The sequence below is a fragment of the Magnolia sinica genome, chromosome 1 (assembly GCF_029962835.1).
Source record: "Magnolia sinica isolate HGM2019 chromosome 1, MsV1, whole genome shotgun sequence".
In the NCBI taxonomy this organism is placed as follows: Eukaryota; Viridiplantae; Streptophyta; class Magnoliopsida; order Magnoliales; family Magnoliaceae; genus Magnolia; species Magnolia sinica.
Window position 1 is genome coordinate 27,690,357 of NC_080573.1, and position 18,320 is coordinate 27,708,676.

Sequence of the window (18,320 nt, forward strand, 5' to 3'; positions counted from 1 at the left end):
ATAGAATGGTATTAAAGAGAGGCGTTTTGTAAAATCTAGTGTGACCTACGGTTTATGTAGCTCACTCGTGTACATAATTGGTAGGCCTCCTTGGAATTAAAAAAGTTACACGTAAGATTTTCTCTCTGAATATTATGTGAAATAATTAATGTAGAAATAAAAATTAGGGTTCCATATTCATTGAAATGTATAAATTAAAAAAAAAACTTTAAAAACTAAGCAGCATGTTCCCTACACTCTGGTTTGAGTATATTTTATATTGAGATAGGTTAGTTTGAACTGTAATAATTTTTTAAGATATTTAGTCCACAAAGTCCTGGTGGACAGCAATGGGTAGTACGAATCACCCAACTTGTAAAATTCGTAACTATAAAGGTATTACTCTAATCAAAGCGATTCAAAATCTTGATCGAATATAGAAAATATGATAGTCACTGTGCTGATTCGGGGAGTTATTATTGGTTTTTCAGAATTCATCAAATACTATACAGGTCTAACTGCAGGAATCTTAAAAATTATTGTGGTTGTAAGATTGAGCTAAAATTTTAGATAGAGTATACTTGTAATAGGATCCCTAAAAAAATTTTGAAATTAATTTTAAGTTTGTAAGTATATTAAACAATGATATTACCACATACCAAAAACATAAATTAAATCTTCCTAAAATTGGTGTCCTGACGGTTTAACTAACAGTCTTTCATTTTGATAATTACATTTTGGTAAAATTAACAATTTTATCTGAAGTACTTTTTTAGAGATTTTTTTTAATGTAAACTTAAAATCAAGAATCCCTATTAAATTATAAAATTCCTTTCTTATAGGAAAATCGTGGTCCCAAAGAAGACACGTGGCATCCGTGACTTAGTACCTTTTACTAACATTACCCTTCCTTGTGACCTAATACTAGACATTATAATTCTGGAAGAAGATGAAATGAAAAATAGAGAACATGATAAGAATGTAATTGAAGGGAACGAGATTGAAGAGGGACTACAAAATCCTTTACCTCCACTTGCAGTAGATCAAGGTGGGGTTGCACCAAGTACCTAATTGCCTTTGTCCCAATCTACAATGCGTGCTAATTTTGTCAGATCCAGCATGCAACCGTGGGATGCTGCATTTGGATTAGTAAATCAAATAGCCGCCATGATGAAATAACAACGGGAACAATTTACTATTCAATGGAATATGTTGGCCAATTTAACCAGGCACCTCAAGCTCATAATCAGGCATCACCAATTAGGACTGAATAAACATGTGAAGTGGATTTCCTTGAGAAATTCATAAAACTTCGGCCACTAGTGTTCAAAGGTTTTATAAATCCTTCAGTAATAGATGATTAGTTTAAGCAAGTTGAGAAGATATTAGAAGTGAAGAATTGCCCCGATACCCAGAAAGTACGATTGGTGTCTTTTATGCTTCAAGGCAAAGAAGATGTCAGGTGAAGATCAGCTAAAAGGATGGTTACAACTGATCATGTATGTACTTAAAAAGAATTTTAAGGCAAATTCAATGAGAAATATTTTCCTAAGGTCTATCATAATAAAAAATGGCCAATTTTTTTAAACTGGAATAGGGATGGATGATAGTAGCACTGTAACACCTGGGCCAACTGTCGAGACGTCCTAGGGCATCCTCTAGTAGGACCGCTCTGGGCAACCACATGGAACACATGTGCGAATTCCTAAAAGGCTAAGAAGGAATGACATCAGGTGTCGTGGCCACCAAATTATGAAGGGACAAGGTCACAAACATAGTCAGACCTAAGTATGAGTTAAATCAAAAATGGGCCGCGGTGCCATCTCTTCTAATAATCCACTGTGACAGACTAAAATGACCTTGTATTGCCCGAAAAAAATCCTCTAAGTCCGAAACTATAGGAAATTGTAGGCCTCACTGGGCTTAAAGTCTATTGCAAATGGCAAACTCAAATGGTACCCTGAACTATACAACTTGAATCGAGAAGGTAGTGCTTACAAAGCGAGACTCTCCCAGACCTAAACCTAAAACTTAAGTAAAGTTTGCCCTGCCATTAAACTACAAAGTTGTGACTTTCCAACCATTAGATTGTGATCAAACTCGGGCCATGAGCTAGAGATATTTTCCTGCTCATATCCGTCTAACTGTGGCCCCGATCGAACATTAATGGCTGTCGATCGCAAGTAGTCCCCATGGTTAATCAAGACATCTGATTTCCACCAAATTCAGACCGATCACTTATCCGGTGATGGGGCACTTGCCCCATGGCACAGATGGGTCAGTGGGCCCAGAATAGCCCTATGGGCCAGAATTCAGCCCACTAGGGGCATGCATTTAGAAAAAGGATCCCTAGGGTCATTTACACAAAAATTCAGACTATTTAAGCCACAAAATCACACTCCTTCACTCCCATACAAAATTTCTGTTGTAAGGGAGAGAGGAAGTGGGGAGAGTAGAGGAAGAGAGCTCTTAGGGGAGCTGACTAGGGGAAAATTCCCTTGTACCACTGCCCACATCGGAGCCCACGAGTCAGCCGCCGTAGAGAGTCACCCACCGACAGTAGAGAGGTAATCAATCTAGCCCTTTTCGGATTTTGGCATCTTAGGCCACTTGCATGCACCCTAACAAGCGAATTAAATTGGTGCAGGGCTTCTATATGCCAACCCATGAACTCGAAACCTTAGAAGCAGCATCACGAACCATTAGACTACTCCTAGGTGCAGACCATTAACCTTAGGTGATAAATTATCGAACCTAGCTTGTAGCTAGTGATTGTGTTGTGCTAAATTGGTGCGCATGTTAATTAACAAGTAATCCTTGGTAGTTACTTCTCCATGAATTTGCCTAATCATGCTTAGAGTAGTTAATGATTACTTCCATACTAGATTAGGCCAACTATTGAACGGCTGCCCATCATTTATTTTTCTTTTTGGTATATGAAATTTGTTTCTAATTTATTTCAAAAATCTGTGATGAATTGGGGTAGTGTACCTGCATGCCGTCACGATGTTTCAATTGAATTGAATGCCTATACTTATTGCCATGCATGCATGAAATTCCATGGATTAAGTGATGTATATGACCTCCTATGAAGTGCTAAATGTCTGACCCATTGGGTTGGCCTGCAAATCGCAAAAAGCCGCACAAATAGCCCTATCGGTCTGGCCACTCAGGGACCAATCCAACTAATCTAAGTCAAACAAAGATAGCCGGCAATAGTTAGACTACACGGGATGCTTGCACCCAATGCTAGATGCTCTGTAGTTCGGCTATATCGGCCGAATTGGCTCACTAGCTGACCAACCATGTATTTCCACCATGTATGATCACACCTGTTTGAACCTGAAGCACCCCACACCCATGGAATGCCCACTTACAAAGGCTATGATGCGATCCACAAGCCTCGTAAGCCAAGCATGGTGCTATGGGACACTATGCTCGAGCTATTAGTCTACGTTGGGGTAACGAGCAACCCCCCCCCCCCCCCCATAGTGATCGCGAGCAACATAGTTTGCAAATCAGCCATTTGTATTAGTTAGATGGGAGTGACGAACCCAGATGGATCAAAAATCATATGTACAAGGCCACCACGGCCGCGCGAGTGGGATAGGGCATTAATCTCATAAGGGTGTCTTAGTTTCCCCAATTTTGCTAGATGAACGGACATAACTAAACACTTGGTTAACATGATCACAACCGCATCACATCTAGTTAAGCTGGCGACACTGCAGTCGAGGTCGCATTGTGGGAGTGTTAGACACATGAGAACGTATAGATGTTGTCAGTTGAGGGAGTGTTGGATGGCGAGGGCATGTATCATATCATAATACCATACATGAGCACTAATAAGAGTAACTACAAATCGTGTGCTTTGTTGTTTTTCATTATTTGTACCTATGAAATTGATAACTTATGTAACTTGATGCTAATGGAACCATTGAGTTGATCACTCACTCCCACTCTAGGACGGTGTTTTAAAATACCAACCGGACCCTATCTTAGACGTAGGTATCACAGATCTAGATGTGCTGGATGAGATGTTTATAGACGAGGAAGAGGAGCTCTCCTACTTCCAGCAGCTGGGTGGGTCGCCATAGGTCGCCCTAGAGCAGCGACAGGGCCTTAAGGCGGGGGATATTTTGTATATTTTTGGACTACACATACTTTGCCGAGACGCGATCTCGTGCATTATACAAATGACCTCATTTTGCTAGTTGTACCCTTTATTAGTGGTACTTTAATTTAGTAGTTAACTGCAGTTCATGCCGCATGATCCATTTAATTTTTCAAATGCTCATACATCAATCAAATGAAATCCACATTTAGAAATTCCACAGGGCATAAGTAGCACTCAGAAGTTCGGGATTCGGGCATTACTCGATCCTCGAAATTTCAGGGCATTACAAGCACAGTATGAGGTAAAGTTCACTGAACTATCAAGATATGTCTTGAAAATGATGAAAGATGAGGAATACAAGATCAAGAAATTCAATGAGGGCCTTTGTTAAAATATTACAACCAAGTTCTATTGTGATGATATTAAAAAGAATTCTGAAATTGTGAGCAGTGTTTAAAGTCTCGAGTACATATAAAAGAGATAGTGATCAGTGTTTGAAGTCTCGAGTACATATAAAAGAGATGGGAAGTCAAATCAGGGTTGCACTCAACCAGCAACAACTGTTAGAGAAGATGCAGCAAACTCATGGTTAGTTTCAAGCACCAAGTACTCAATATTAATTCTTTTTTGGGAACTGTATATATTGTGGGAAGTACGAACACAAAGCCCATTTTTACATAACTCGACTTAGGGATATTGGCTAGATCTAACCACTTCAACAAATTCCCTATTGGTTGCAACTTTTTACACCATCTCACCAGTCTGGGTGGTGTTTGCAAGCATCTCGACCATTGCTTTCTTATCCGTAAGCATTGTGTGTTCACTCCCCAAGTATAGGGTTGTGATGTAGTAATAAACTCGGTGAGACCGAGGTTGAATCCCAAGGGACTGAAACCTGTACGTAATCTGAAACTAGGTAGAAATAGAACTAGACTAAGATGTAATCTAAATCAAATAGAATTTAAAGAATAATTACGGAATAATTATCTAAAACTTAAGCAATTCAGGGAAGGGAAACTAGGGATTCAGAGGATCCACTTGTAGAGATCAGGGAGATCTTATGCCTGCTTCAAAAAATCATGAGAATTAAATTGAACTTCCTCTGATATAAATTCAAAGGGATGAAAGGTATATAAATTAGAATGGATTCTATCACTAAACTATGCCCAGGAGACAAAGTCAACAAAAGAATTAAACTAATTACTAACCAATCAAATGATTATGAAGGTTAGGAAGGGTACCGACATCCAACCATGCCCAGGAGACGATGGCGAACAACAGGGCTTCCTGAGATCATAATCAAAATAAGGGAAAAGAAATACTCAAAGCCATTGCAAACCCATTGTAATTTCAGTTACAACAGGCCATTAAAAACTAAAAATATTCCTATAACAAAATTAAATCAAAAATCCCTTCAATCTAAACAAAAGGCACAAGCAACATTTCTCCCATCAGACAACAAGCTTCACCTCTTAGCCCTAGCTAAGAGGTTTAGCCAGACATGGATGGTTGGTTCTCTTAAAATAAAATAAACCAAGTAAAAGAATAATAAGAAAAGAAAAAAGACGAACTCAACTTCTCTCTCTCGCAATCCCTTGCAATCGTCCAAGCTAAAAACGATCTTCCCCCGGTTTTCTCTCTCTTCTCCTCCTTTATAGAAGCATTAGGCGCATGCTGTAGCTCCTAGAGTCGGTGCGAAAAGCTCCTAGAAAGCTTCTTACGCAGCTAGGCGGTGCAGCAGCGTGCGCAGCAAAAGAAACGCAAAAGGACTTGCGTTTGGCCTCAGTTTGGGAGGCTCGCCGTCCAGCTTCCTCAAAACCAACTTCTTGGCTGTGCTTATGGGTACCCGTTTCAGCCTGTGAACGGTTCAGATCATGGCGTCGGACGTCCTCTTGATCACAAAACGGCCCCTCAGCACCGGTTTTCACGGACGTGCATAAGCTTACGCACGAGGGCTGCGCTGAGGTGGTCGGTGGGCCCGTGATTAGTGTATTCTGGAAAATCCACTCCGTCCATTGGAATTATCTCGAAAAACCGTTGGGGAAGGGCAAGAACGGTTTGATTTCGTTGCGGTCTACAAGACTTGGCATTACACTGTTCATCTTGCGTTTGAACGGCTGGGATCGTGAAGACGCTTGCATAGTGGCAAAAGGACACCTAGGCGTTGTTCTTGGCCATCTCCTACGACAAGTGGACGGTTTGGATCATTGAACTGAGGAGCGAGTGGGGCCCACAATGATCACCCGGTGAAACAGCGTCGGAGCTGTTTCCTTTTCAAAAACGGACTTCGGGTCAGCCCTTTGCTTGACCGGACTCTCCGTCCGGTGCACTTCTCGTGCACATGTACCCTATGTACATGTAATGTACATATGGGTTCATCGTGATGTTCGAGAAAAATCTGTGCCGTCCATCCATTTTTTTGCCTCATTTAAGGCGTTGAGTCCAAAATTGCAGCATATCTAGAAACTAAGTGGGTCCCAAATTGGAGATTAATGGGCTGATCTGTCCGTTGGCCCATTTCTCAAGATCTCCAATGGTTGAAATTTAATATGAACGGTTTATTTATATCTCCCAGGCCATGCATGAATTTTCGAGCCAATCAGATGGCAGGAACTATGTGATCTTGCATTCTTCACCAATTTCGGGCCTCTTTAACGTGAATGGCCTGATTTCCTCGGATCCCTGGCATGTAAATTCTTCAGTCTTGCTTCTCTGGAGTGTGTCCCTTGCTCTGGTGACTTCGGAGCGTTAAATCCATGCTTTTAATACTCTTTTTCAATCAAAGCTCCTTATTACATCCTACACGAAAACACGATTAAATTATAATATTAGGCATTATCGTGTACGTAAAATCAGGCAGTAATCGGGGTCTGATATGCAATATTTGACCCTCAACACAACCTCCAACCAGCATTTTGTTAGTCCCGAGTAAAGTATGCGAAAGATAAGTTGAAAATTACAGAACAATTTTTATAAACTCGAGTGATTTTTGAAAATAATCCAAAAATAGAAGTCTACAATTCATGATTGTTGGCATTACTTTCTCCTGAAATCAAGCTCATGGTAAACTTCATAATCAAGTTCAAATATTAATCCATTAATTAGAACAATTCTAAACATCGAGTTCCATGGGTGTATAGTGTAATCACAGCTTACCATCATTAAGAGATCCAATTATCAATTCCTATGATACATTGATGATCGACTGAGCATTCAAGACAACCAAAACCTAAACCAGAAATTGCCTTACAATTCTCTCTCTCTGTTTTTTTTTAAAAATTCTTCCAGCTTTTAATTTTTCCATCGAGGGGAAAGGGAATCGCTTCCACACCTATAAGGAGCAAACCTATGTTGAAGATCGTACACCCAACCCTTCCTGATGACAACTGTCTTTTTTTTTTTGTATTCTTTGTATTGAACAAGATGGACAATTCCCCAGGTTGGATCCTTCCATGCTTAATGATCACCAAGTTACAATTCAATATCGAACTGAAACCTTAATGTGTAAGCGAGATGTGTCCTGAGAATTCATGACTCAATCAATGTTTACAACTTTTAATAATGGATTAATAATTCAAACTTAGCTGTGAAATCTAACAGATAACTGAATCCAAAGTCTTAAATTACTAACATCATGTATTTTGCAATTCCAAGTGTCCCAGATGGCCATCAAAATTACTTTGAATTCATACGAAATTCTAGAAAAATTTAAAATTTTCACAATTTTCGCTCAAGACCAAGAAAACACTAATTAGGAAACCTAAAACCTAATCTCCCACCCCCAACCTAAAATTTATATTGTCCTCAATGTAAAAGAAATAGGCATGTAATGCACATGGGACAACGAAAATATAAGAGGAGTGATGGAAAGATAGTACCTGGATGAAAGAATCAAGAGGCTTTCCAAAGATATCTATGTAAGAGCGGGTCAGCACAAGAGAGAAACCAACAGAAGTAAAATAAAAATAACAAGAAATCAAATCCTACCTATACCACTTTCGCAGGTGCTCTCGATTGTATTTAGCGTATGCAACAAGCCTTTAAACCCCTAGGTTGCCCCTAGCGGACGAGTTGTAGTCTCGTGAGGGTTTGCAGCAATGTTACCCACAAACATTGAACTAACTAACTAGGAAAATGAAACGGAATGAAAAGCTGGGTTGGTTCCTAGGAGCGCTAAGTTTACTGTCTATCCTAAAACAGTATAAAGGAAACTATCCTAATCCTATGAAAACAGGAAACCTACCTATACCTCCATCAGACTAGGAGGTCAATCCTGGTAAACAGGATTAGTCAGAGGTATGGACATGTCCTCTGAATCGAATTTCTCGATAAATGGCTTTAAGCGATGTCCATTTACTTTAAACTCCTTGCCATTGTCAGGATCTCTTATCTTAACGGCCCCATGAGGATACGCAGTGACCACAATGTAAGGGCCGGTCCAACAAGATCGAAGCTTACCTGGAAAGATATGTAATCGAGAATTATACAAAAGGACTTTTTGACCAGGTGTGAATGATTTTCGTAAAATACGTTGGTCATGAAACGCCTTCATTCTGTCTTTGTAAATTCTCAAGTTCTCGTATACATCGTTCCAGATTTCTTCAAGTTCATTTAATTGAAGTTTACGTAGTGAGCCAGCGTTGTCCAGATTGAAATTTAGATTCTTGATCGCCCAGTACGCTTTATGTTCCAACTCCACAGGCAAGTGACAAGCTTTCCCAATAGGGGTTTTAAAAGCAGTACGGTATGCCCATAAGGCATCGGTCAATTGGATTGACCAATCCTTACGATTTGGGTTAACTATTTTCTCCAGGATATGTTTGATCTCTCTATTAGAAATCTCAGCTTGTCCACTTGTCTGTGGATGGTATGGGGTGCTCACCTTATGAGAGATACCGTATTTCTTCATTAAGCTCTCGAATGGTCTATTACAAAAGTGTGAGCCCCCATCACTAATGATGGCTCGAGGCGTCCCGAACCGCGAAAGGATGTTCTCTTTTAAGAATTTAATGACCGAGCGATGGTCATTATTTCGGTACGGAATTGCTTCGACTCATTTAGTGACATAATCTATGGCGAGCAAAATATACAAATTTTGAAATGATTGGGGGAATGGTCCTATGAAATCAATGCCCCAGCAGTCAAATGCTTCTATGATAAGGATGAGATTCAAAGGCATCATATTTCGAAGGGACAATGCTCCCAATTTCTTACAACGCTCATAAGCCTTGTAAAACTCATGAGTGTCCTTGAACATAGGGGCCAATAAAAGCCACACTGTAAAATCTTGGCCGTGGTCTTTTTAACAGAAAAGTGACCACCACAGGCCTGTGAGTGACAGAAGGAGATGACACTCTGATGCTCATCATCTGGCACACATCTCCTTAGGATCTGGTCTGAGCAATATTTAAACAAATATGGATCGTCCCAGAAAAAGTTGCGCACCTTGGTGAAAAATTTCTTCTTATCTTACGTAGTCCAATGTGTCGGTATGGAACCTGTGGCAAGATAATTAGCAATATCAGCGAACCAAGGTGAATGGGAGACTCTGAATAGTTGTTCATCAGGGAACATATCATTGATATGGGTCGCCTCAAGGGAATCAGAGGTATTAAGGCGAGACAGATGATCGGCCACTACGTTCTCTACTCCCTTTTTATCTTTAATTTTCAAATCAAATTCTTAGAGTAGAAGGATCCATCGTATCAGGCGGGGCTTAGAATCATTCTTAGAAAGAAGATACTTAAGTGCCGCATGATCTGTGTAGATAATGATCTTGGATCCGATCAAGTAGGACCTAAATTTATCCAAAGCGAACACTACGGCTAGGAGTTCCTTTTCCGTAGTCAAGTAGCTCACTTGGGCAGAATTTAAAGTTCTACTTGCATAATGAATGACGTAGGGCCTCTTATCTTTTCTCTGAGCTAGAACCGATCCAAAAGCATAATCAGAAGCGTCGCACATAAGCTCAAAAGGAAGGCTCCAGTCGGGTGGCTGCATGATAGGTGCAGTGGTTAACGTGCCCTTAAGCTTGGTGAAAGCTTCCTGGCATTGCTCAGTCCACTCGTACGGAGCATCCTTTTGAAGAAGATTACATAAAGGACGAGAGAGGAGACTAAAGTTCTTTATGAATCGCTTGTAAAATCCTGTGGTCCTAAGAAGGATCGCACGTCTCTGATGTTCTTGGGTAGAGGTAGGTTAGAGATAAGATCGATTTTTGCCTTATCTACCTCGATTCCATTGGATGAGATGATATGCCAAGGACAATTCCCTTCTGAACCATGAAATGACACTTCTCCCAATTAAGTATCAAGTTCTTTTCTTCATATCTTTTCAGCACACATTTAAGACTTTCCAAGCACTTGCTGAAAGATGGACCGTAAACAGAGAAATCGTCCATGAAGACCTCTAGATATTGCCCCACCATATCAGAAAAGATACTAAGTATACATCGCTGAAAGGTGGCAGGGGCATTACATAGTCCGAATGGCATCCTTCGGTAGGCAAAGGTGCCGTAGAGACATGTAAATGTGATATTTTCCTGGTCTTCAGGGGCTATCTCTATCTGGTTGTAGCCCGAATACCTGTCAAGAAAACAATAATAGGAATGACCAGCTAACCTTTCCAGGATCTGATCAATGAATGGTAAAGGAAAGTGGTCTTTCCTCGTGACGGTATTCAACTTCCTATAGTCAATGCACATTCTCCAACCAATAGTGACTCTAGTTGGCACAAGTTCATTATTAGCATTGGCTACGATGGTGATTCCGGACTTCTTAGGGACCACTTGAGTTGGACTCACCCATTGACTATCAGATATAGGGTATATGATACCCACGTCCAATAGTTTAAGAACCTCGGCCTTAACCACTTCCTTCATGTTTGGATTTAGTCTACGTTGTGGTTGTCGAGCGATTTTTGCATTATCCTCAAGATATATGCGGTGAGTACAAATCGAGGGATCGATTCCCTTGAAGTCCGCTATCGTCCATCCTAGGGCTCCTTTATGCTCAATGAAAGTAGATATGAGCATACTCTCCTGTTCTTTCTCCAGGTGGGCAGAGATCACCACCGGGTATATCTCATCTTGACCTAAATAGGCATATTTCAAATCAGAGGGCAAAGGTTTTAGGTCAAGCTTCGACGGCTTGAGGTTAAACGGTAGAGGCACTACATCAGTTTGTGGCAATTCTTCAAATTGTGGCCTCCACCGGTTAACTTCAAGTACTGGTAAGTATCAAGCAAGGCGCACGTCTCCCTAATCATGTCAGCATCAAAATCATGGGAGTGGGCCAGGCACATCTCTAGATGGTCGGAGGAAAAGGTTAGAGGTGTCGTATCTTTCACGAAAGAGTCAATCATGTTAATGTCGTGGAAATCGTCATTATCCTCTTAGTTGCTGCCATTATTGAAAAAGATGTTTGACTTCAATGTCAAAATTCCAAAAGACATAGTCATGACACCATTCCTGCAATTGATAATTGCATTTGACGTGGCAAGGAATGGGCGACCAAGAATGACGGGAATCTGAGTGCTCATGTTATTGATGGGTTCGGTGTCCAAGATGATAAAATCTACAGGGTAGTAAAATCTATCGACCTGGACTAACACATCCTCAATTATCCCTCTTGGTATACGAACAGAGCGATCAACAAGTTGTAGTGTGGTCAGGGTGAGTTTTATCTCACCCAAATCTAACTGTTTGTATACCGAGTAGGGAATCAGATTTACGCTCGCTCCTAAGTCAAGAAGTGCGTGATCAATTCGATGGTTCCCGATTACACATGATATGGTTGGGCTACCGGGATCCTTGAATTTCTGCGGTACATCTTGCTTCAGGATGGCACTCACTTTCTCAGTCAAGAAGATTTTCTTTTGAATACTTTGTCGTCTTTTGGTCGTGCATAAGTCTTTCAGGAATTTGGCACATGAAGGAATCTGTTTCACAACATCAAGTAGAGGAATGTTAACTTTCACTTGTTTCAACACCTCCAGAATATCCTGAGAGTTAGAAAGACGTTTTGGTGCAACCAACCGTTGGGGGAACGGAGGAACTGGTTTCTCTAGAAGTTCCGGTTCTAATTTTTGTGGGGCATCACTAGATCCATCATTGTTGTCCTCTTCTGGTTCTTGAGGCTTTTCGGGCCTAACCGGAAGAGTTTTATCAATGATCTTTCCACTCCTAAGAGTGGTGATGGATTTAGTGTGCCCCATCTGATTTGAAGAGCTGGGATCACTAATCTCGTACTGCGGTTTAGGATTGGGAAGAGGTTGTGCAGGAAGCATCCCCTTTTCTATAACTGTCATACGAGAATCTATCTTTTACATAAAATCTGTAAATCCCCGCATTGCCTGAGCCAGCTCTTGTATGTAATTTTGAACCGGTTCCTCTTGAGGTTTCATTTGATTTGAATTTGATTGAAGAAACCTTGAGGGGTAGCCGTTTGTCCATTCCTCCAACTAAAGTTTGGATGACTTTTCCAACCAGGATTATACGTATTGGAGTTAGGTCCAGTAAAAGGTCTTTGATAGTTGTTTATGGCATTGGCTTGTTCATTCAACACTCCTCGAAAGGCAGGTATTGTAGGACAGTTTTCAGTTGTGTGAATGTTGCAATCACAGATGCCGCAAACAATTTCATTGACCTTATCCTTCTTTCCTTCCATGGCCTCAAATTTGCTTATGAGATTATTCACTTTATAATTGAGATTATCTTCTTCTTTCAGGAGATACATTCTGCCTTTCTCCTTAGATTGAGTTAGTCTAGACGTGGTGTTTGATTTTGGGTAATAGTCCCAAGATTGTGTTTTTTCAGCCAGACTGTCGAGTTAGTCCCATACCTCATCGACATCTTTATTAATGAACTCTCCATTGCACATTGTCTCGACCATTTGGCGCATGGAAGATGTCAGTCCATCGTAGAAAAAATTTGTAATACGCCACGTTTCAAATCCGTGTTGTGGGCATGAACTGACCAAATCTTTGAACCTTTCCCAACATTGGAAGAATGTTTCATCTTCCTTTTGGGCAAAGTTCATGATTGCTTTTCTGAGGGTAATCGTTTTATGATGTGGGAAGAATTTTTTTATGAATTTCCTCTGCATGTCGTTTCATATGCCAATGGATCTAGGACGCAGTGAATGTAACCACGTCTTAGCCTTCTCTTTTAAGGAAAAAGGAAAGAGTTTCAGCCTGATTGTATCCTCAGATACATTTGGAAAATATAATGTAGCTATAATCTCATCGAACTCTTTCAAATGTAAATATGGACTTTCTGATTCAAGTCCATGGATTTTGGGAAGGAGTTGGATAACTCCTGGCTTGATGTCCATTTGTCCTGTGTTTTCAGCAAAAATCATGCATGAGGGCGTACTCACTCCCGCCGGTTGTAGATAATCTCGTAAAGTACGAGGCGGAGGTGCCTAATGCACCTCATTCTCATCTTGGGTATCCTCCACCCTAGGTAGAAGTAGAGGAGGTTGGTCTTCAGCCATAACTTCAGTTAACTCAGGGGATTTCGAGCGGTGTCTAGTCCTGCGATGGATAGTCAACCTCTCAACCAATCCTCCTTCGGTCAAGAGACGTCGAGTGTCGTCACGGGCCCACTTGGGCATGTAACACTCGCAGCCCTCAATCAATTCCAAACCTAATCCTAAGAAAGAAAATAAGAAATCTAGAAAGAAAGAGAGGGTTGGAAAGAAGTTACCAAATTGGAGTCCCTAAGTTAAAACCTGTAAAACAAAACAAAATAAGTGAGATTCTAGAAATAGAGAGTCTAATAAAAGAAAGATAGAAGTAACTAGTTTCTAAAAGAAGAAATTCCTAAAGGAAAGTGAAAATTTCTAAAATAAATTAGGAAAGTCCTAAACTTAGAAAGTAAGTTACTAAAAGAGATCTGAAAAATAGAAAGTAGAGAAGGAGCTTACCGAATTAGAAATTTCTATCTTAAAGGCCTACAAAATATGAAAGTTAGTTTTTAAACCAAAAGTCTACAAGTAGAAAATTTCTAAAAATAAATTAGGAAACACAGATAGATTCTAAAAGAGCCAAAATTAGAAAGAATTTCTAAAAAGGGAAATAACTAACCTAGTTTCTAAAAACTAAAAGAGGAAAGTTTCTAAAAATAAACTATTTCCTAAAAATAGGAAAATACTAGAATTAGAAAAATTTAAACCCTAATTGTAAAAGTAGAAAAAGTAGAGAAATTAGGAAGGACTTACCAATTTAGAAACTTATGTCAGGATCCTACAAAACAGGGAAACAAGTTAGTTCAAAAAAATCTAAAACTAAAGTTAGTCAAATTCTAATCTTAAACTAATTCTAAACCTAATTAATTTCAGAGAATCGCAACCGTCAGTCCCCAGCAACGGCGCCAAAAACTTGTTCACTCCCCAAGTATAGGGTTGTGATGTAGTAATAAACTCGGTGTGACCGAGGTCGAATCCCAAGGGACTGAAACCTGTACGTAATCTGAAACTAGGTAGAAATAGAACTAGACTAAGATGTAATCCAAATCAAATAGAATTTAAGGAATAATTATGGAATAATTATCTAAAACTTAAGCAATTCAGGAAAGGGAAACTAGGGATTCAGAGGATCCATTTGTAGAGATCAGGGAGATCATATGCCTGCTTCAAAAAAATCATGAGGATGAAATTGAACTTCCTCTGATATAAATTCAAAGGGATGAAAGGTATATGAATTAGAATGGATTCTATCACCAAACCATGCCCAGGAGACAAAGTCAACAAAAGAATTAAACTAATTACCAACCAATCAAATGATTATGAAGGTTAGGAAGGGTACAGACATCCAACCATGCCCAGGTGACGATGGCGAACAACAGGGCTTCCTGAGATCATAATCAAAATAAGGGAAAAGAAATACTCAAAGCCATTGCAAACCCATTGTAATTTCAGTCACAACAGGCCATTAAAAACTAAAAATATTCCCATAATAAAATTAAATCAAAAATCCCTTCAATCTAAAGAAAAGGCACAAGCAACATTTCTCTCATCAGACTACAAGCTTCACCTCTTAGCCCTAGCTAAGAGGTTCAGCTAGACATGGATGGCTGGTTCTCTTAAAATAAAATAAACCAAGTAAAAGAATAATAAGAAAAGAAAAAAGACGAACTCAACTTCTCTCTCTCGCAATCCCTTGCAATCGTCCAAGCCAAAAACGATCCTCCCCCGGTTTTCTCTCTCTTCTCCTCCTTTATAGAAGCATTAGGAGCATGTTGTGGCTCCTGGAGTCGGTGCGAAAAGCTCCTAGAAAGCTTCTTACGCAGCTAGGCAGTGCAGCAGTGTGCACAGTAAAAGAAACGCAAAAGGACTTGCGTTTGGCCTCAGTTTGGGAGGCTCGCCGTCCAGCTTCCTCAAAATCGACTTCTTGGTTGTGCTTATGGGTACCCGTTTCAACCTGTGAACGGTCCAGATCATGGAGTCGGACGTCCTCTTGATCACAGAACGGCACCTCAGCGCCGGTTTTCAAGGACGTGCGTAAGCTTACGCACGAGGGCTGTGCTGAGGTGGTTGGCGGGCCCGTGATTAGTGTATTCTGGAAAATCCACTCCGTCCATTGGAATTATCTCGAAAAACCATTGGGGAAGGGCAAGACCGGTTTGATTTCGTTGCGGCCCACAAGACTTGGCGTTACACCGTTCATCTTGCGTTTGAACGGCTGGGATCGTGAAGATGCTTGCATAGTGGCAAAAGGACACCTAGGCGTTGTTCTTGGCCATCTCCTACGACAAGTGGACGGTTTGGATCATCGAACTGAGGAGCGAGTGGGGCCCACAGCGATCACCTGGTGAAACAGCGTCGGACGCTGTTTCCTTTTCAAAAACGGACTTCGGGTCAGCCCTTTGCTTGACCGGACTCTCTGTCCGGTGTACTTCTCGTGCACATGTACCCTATGTACATGCAATGTACATATGGGTTCATCGTGATGTTCGAGAGAAATCTATGCCATCCATCCATTTTTTCGCCTCATTTAAGGCGTTGAGTCCAAAATTGCAGCGTATCCAGAAACTAGGTGGGTCCCAAATTGGAGATTAATGGGCTGATCTGTCCGTTGGCCCATTCTCGAGATCTCTAATGGTTGAAATTTAATATGTACGGTTTATTTATATCTCCCAGGCCATGCATCAATTTTCGAGCCAATCAGATGGTAGGAACTATGTGATCTTGCATTCTTCACCAATTTCGAGCCTCTTTAACGTGAATGGCCTGATTTCCTCGGATCCCTGGCATGTAAATTCTTCAGTCTTGCTTCTCTAGAGTGTGTCCCTTGCTCTGGTGACTTCGGAGCGTTAAATCCATGCTTTTAATACTCTTTTTCAATCAAAGCTCCTTATTACATCCTGCACAAAAACACGATTAAATTATAATATTAGGCATTATCGTGTACGTAAAATCAGGCAGAATTGAGGTCTGATATGCAATATTTGACCCTCAACATTGTGATCATTTCCTCTTGGGCCGCAACAATATTAGCAAAAACAACCTCAGCAAGCAGCTCGTCCTCTAGTATTTTAGAACCAAGGAGGACAACTCTTCAGGCACCAGGCCCTATAAGCTAAAGTATATGTTATAACAACTGCTGAAGAATCAGAAGTAGATAACAATGTTATTGACAGCTTCGCTTGTGTCTTGGTCTTCACTTTCCAAGGACTCATCCGACTATGTGACACAAGGACTCACGTGATTAACAAATAGGGTGCATAAATTAGTGCAATTACAGTTTCATACTCTGATTTAAAGATTACCTCTGAACATGCAGATCCATGGAGCATCTCCAACAGTGGAAGAAGAGGAGAATATAGAACTGCTAGAACATCGGAAGCTTTTTGAATTCTTTGAAGCCATAACAAGTATTGCAAGAAGGAGCTAGAGTTCTTAGAGAATGCAAGCGGGAGGAAAAAAAGAGGTGTAAGAAAAATCCGCCTATATAGGTAAGACCACATGTGTCGCATTAATTGTCTCACAGAAATTTCGAGATGAAAGTTGTCATAGAGATATGCCAATATCTTCTCCATTGGACACGTGGCAATGTACTGAAAAAACGAACAAAAAATAAAAAATGTCATTTGAAGATTTGATGAGTGAGGCACACGACACATGGATAGCCATTAATATCATATCACATTTCACGCCATCCGTTATCGAATGGCAAGAAACGTGAGGGGGCACTGTTTGTACCAAAATCTAACATATCATCTCAACAACATGGATTATGCCACGTGGCATGTACAACATGTCTAGCTTGCCCGCCAAGTATCTAAAACACGGATAAAATCTTTGGATGTCACGTTAGCCAGACAATTTCCAGATATGGATGAATAGCCGTTATAGATGCATCAACACTGAAGCGCGTTTGACCAAGGCAAGCCACAATCAAGAGAAGGATAACCACTCTTTCTTAGCTAGTTACACCGGAGGCACCATGTGGGTCATCAGTTATCTTCAACTTTTTGTAGAAGTTATAAATCATAGGAGCAAACACAAAGAGAAACCCTAAATCAAATCCTCAATCCAAGCACAAACCCCTTGCTAGCACAATACTAATGATTATCTTAGTGTAGAATCTTAACTTAGTTCATCCATCGCTCATCAGCCTTAGACCATTAGGTTAGGAGTAGCATCGGTCTGTCCCTGTGACCACATGCCGACTCATGGTTTTAATCCAGTAGTTGTAATTTCTTTCCATCCGTGCCTACACGCTAGATATGAAGGAAGGCGGTTCACTCTAGTGCCTGTTCGCATACGCTTATATGTTGGGCCGACATTAGTTGTTGTAATCCTTTGTATTGCCATTGCTCCACTCACCAGCACACTATTGTTGTTGCTCTCAATCCAGGCTGACAATCCCACCTTAGTTGTATGATACCGCAACAAATCATGTTTGGAATTTGCATCGATTTTCATCTACCTCCACTAGTTCAATCATATAACTGTTGCACCTTCGCAAGTACTTGATTGACAAGGCAAAATGAACTCATTGGAGGGAAAGCCTCTTCAAACCGCCTGATTAAAAACGAGCATAAGATTGTTGGCTAAATAGACTATGCTCAATTGACCCAGCTCCGCTCTATATTTATGCTAGGGGGGTTAGCAGTGATCATGATTTGAACCGGAGCCACATCAATCCTGCACAATTGCACACAACAAGACAAGCACATACCCCACCGAAACCACACCAACAACTATAATCTTTTAAGTCC

General features: G+C 40.5%; 1 non-coding gene across 1 annotated transcript; it reads left to right on the forward strand.

Moving 5' to 3' along the window:
• The first annotated feature begins 13,045 nt into the window (after nt 1–13,045).
• LOC131221762 (small nucleolar RNA R71) lies at nt 13,046–13,152 on the forward strand. The gene has a single exon (XR_009159584.1). It is a non-coding gene; the product is annotated as a small nucleolar RNA R71 (small nucleolar RNA).
• Nucleotides 13,153–18,320: the final 5,168 nt, after the last annotated feature.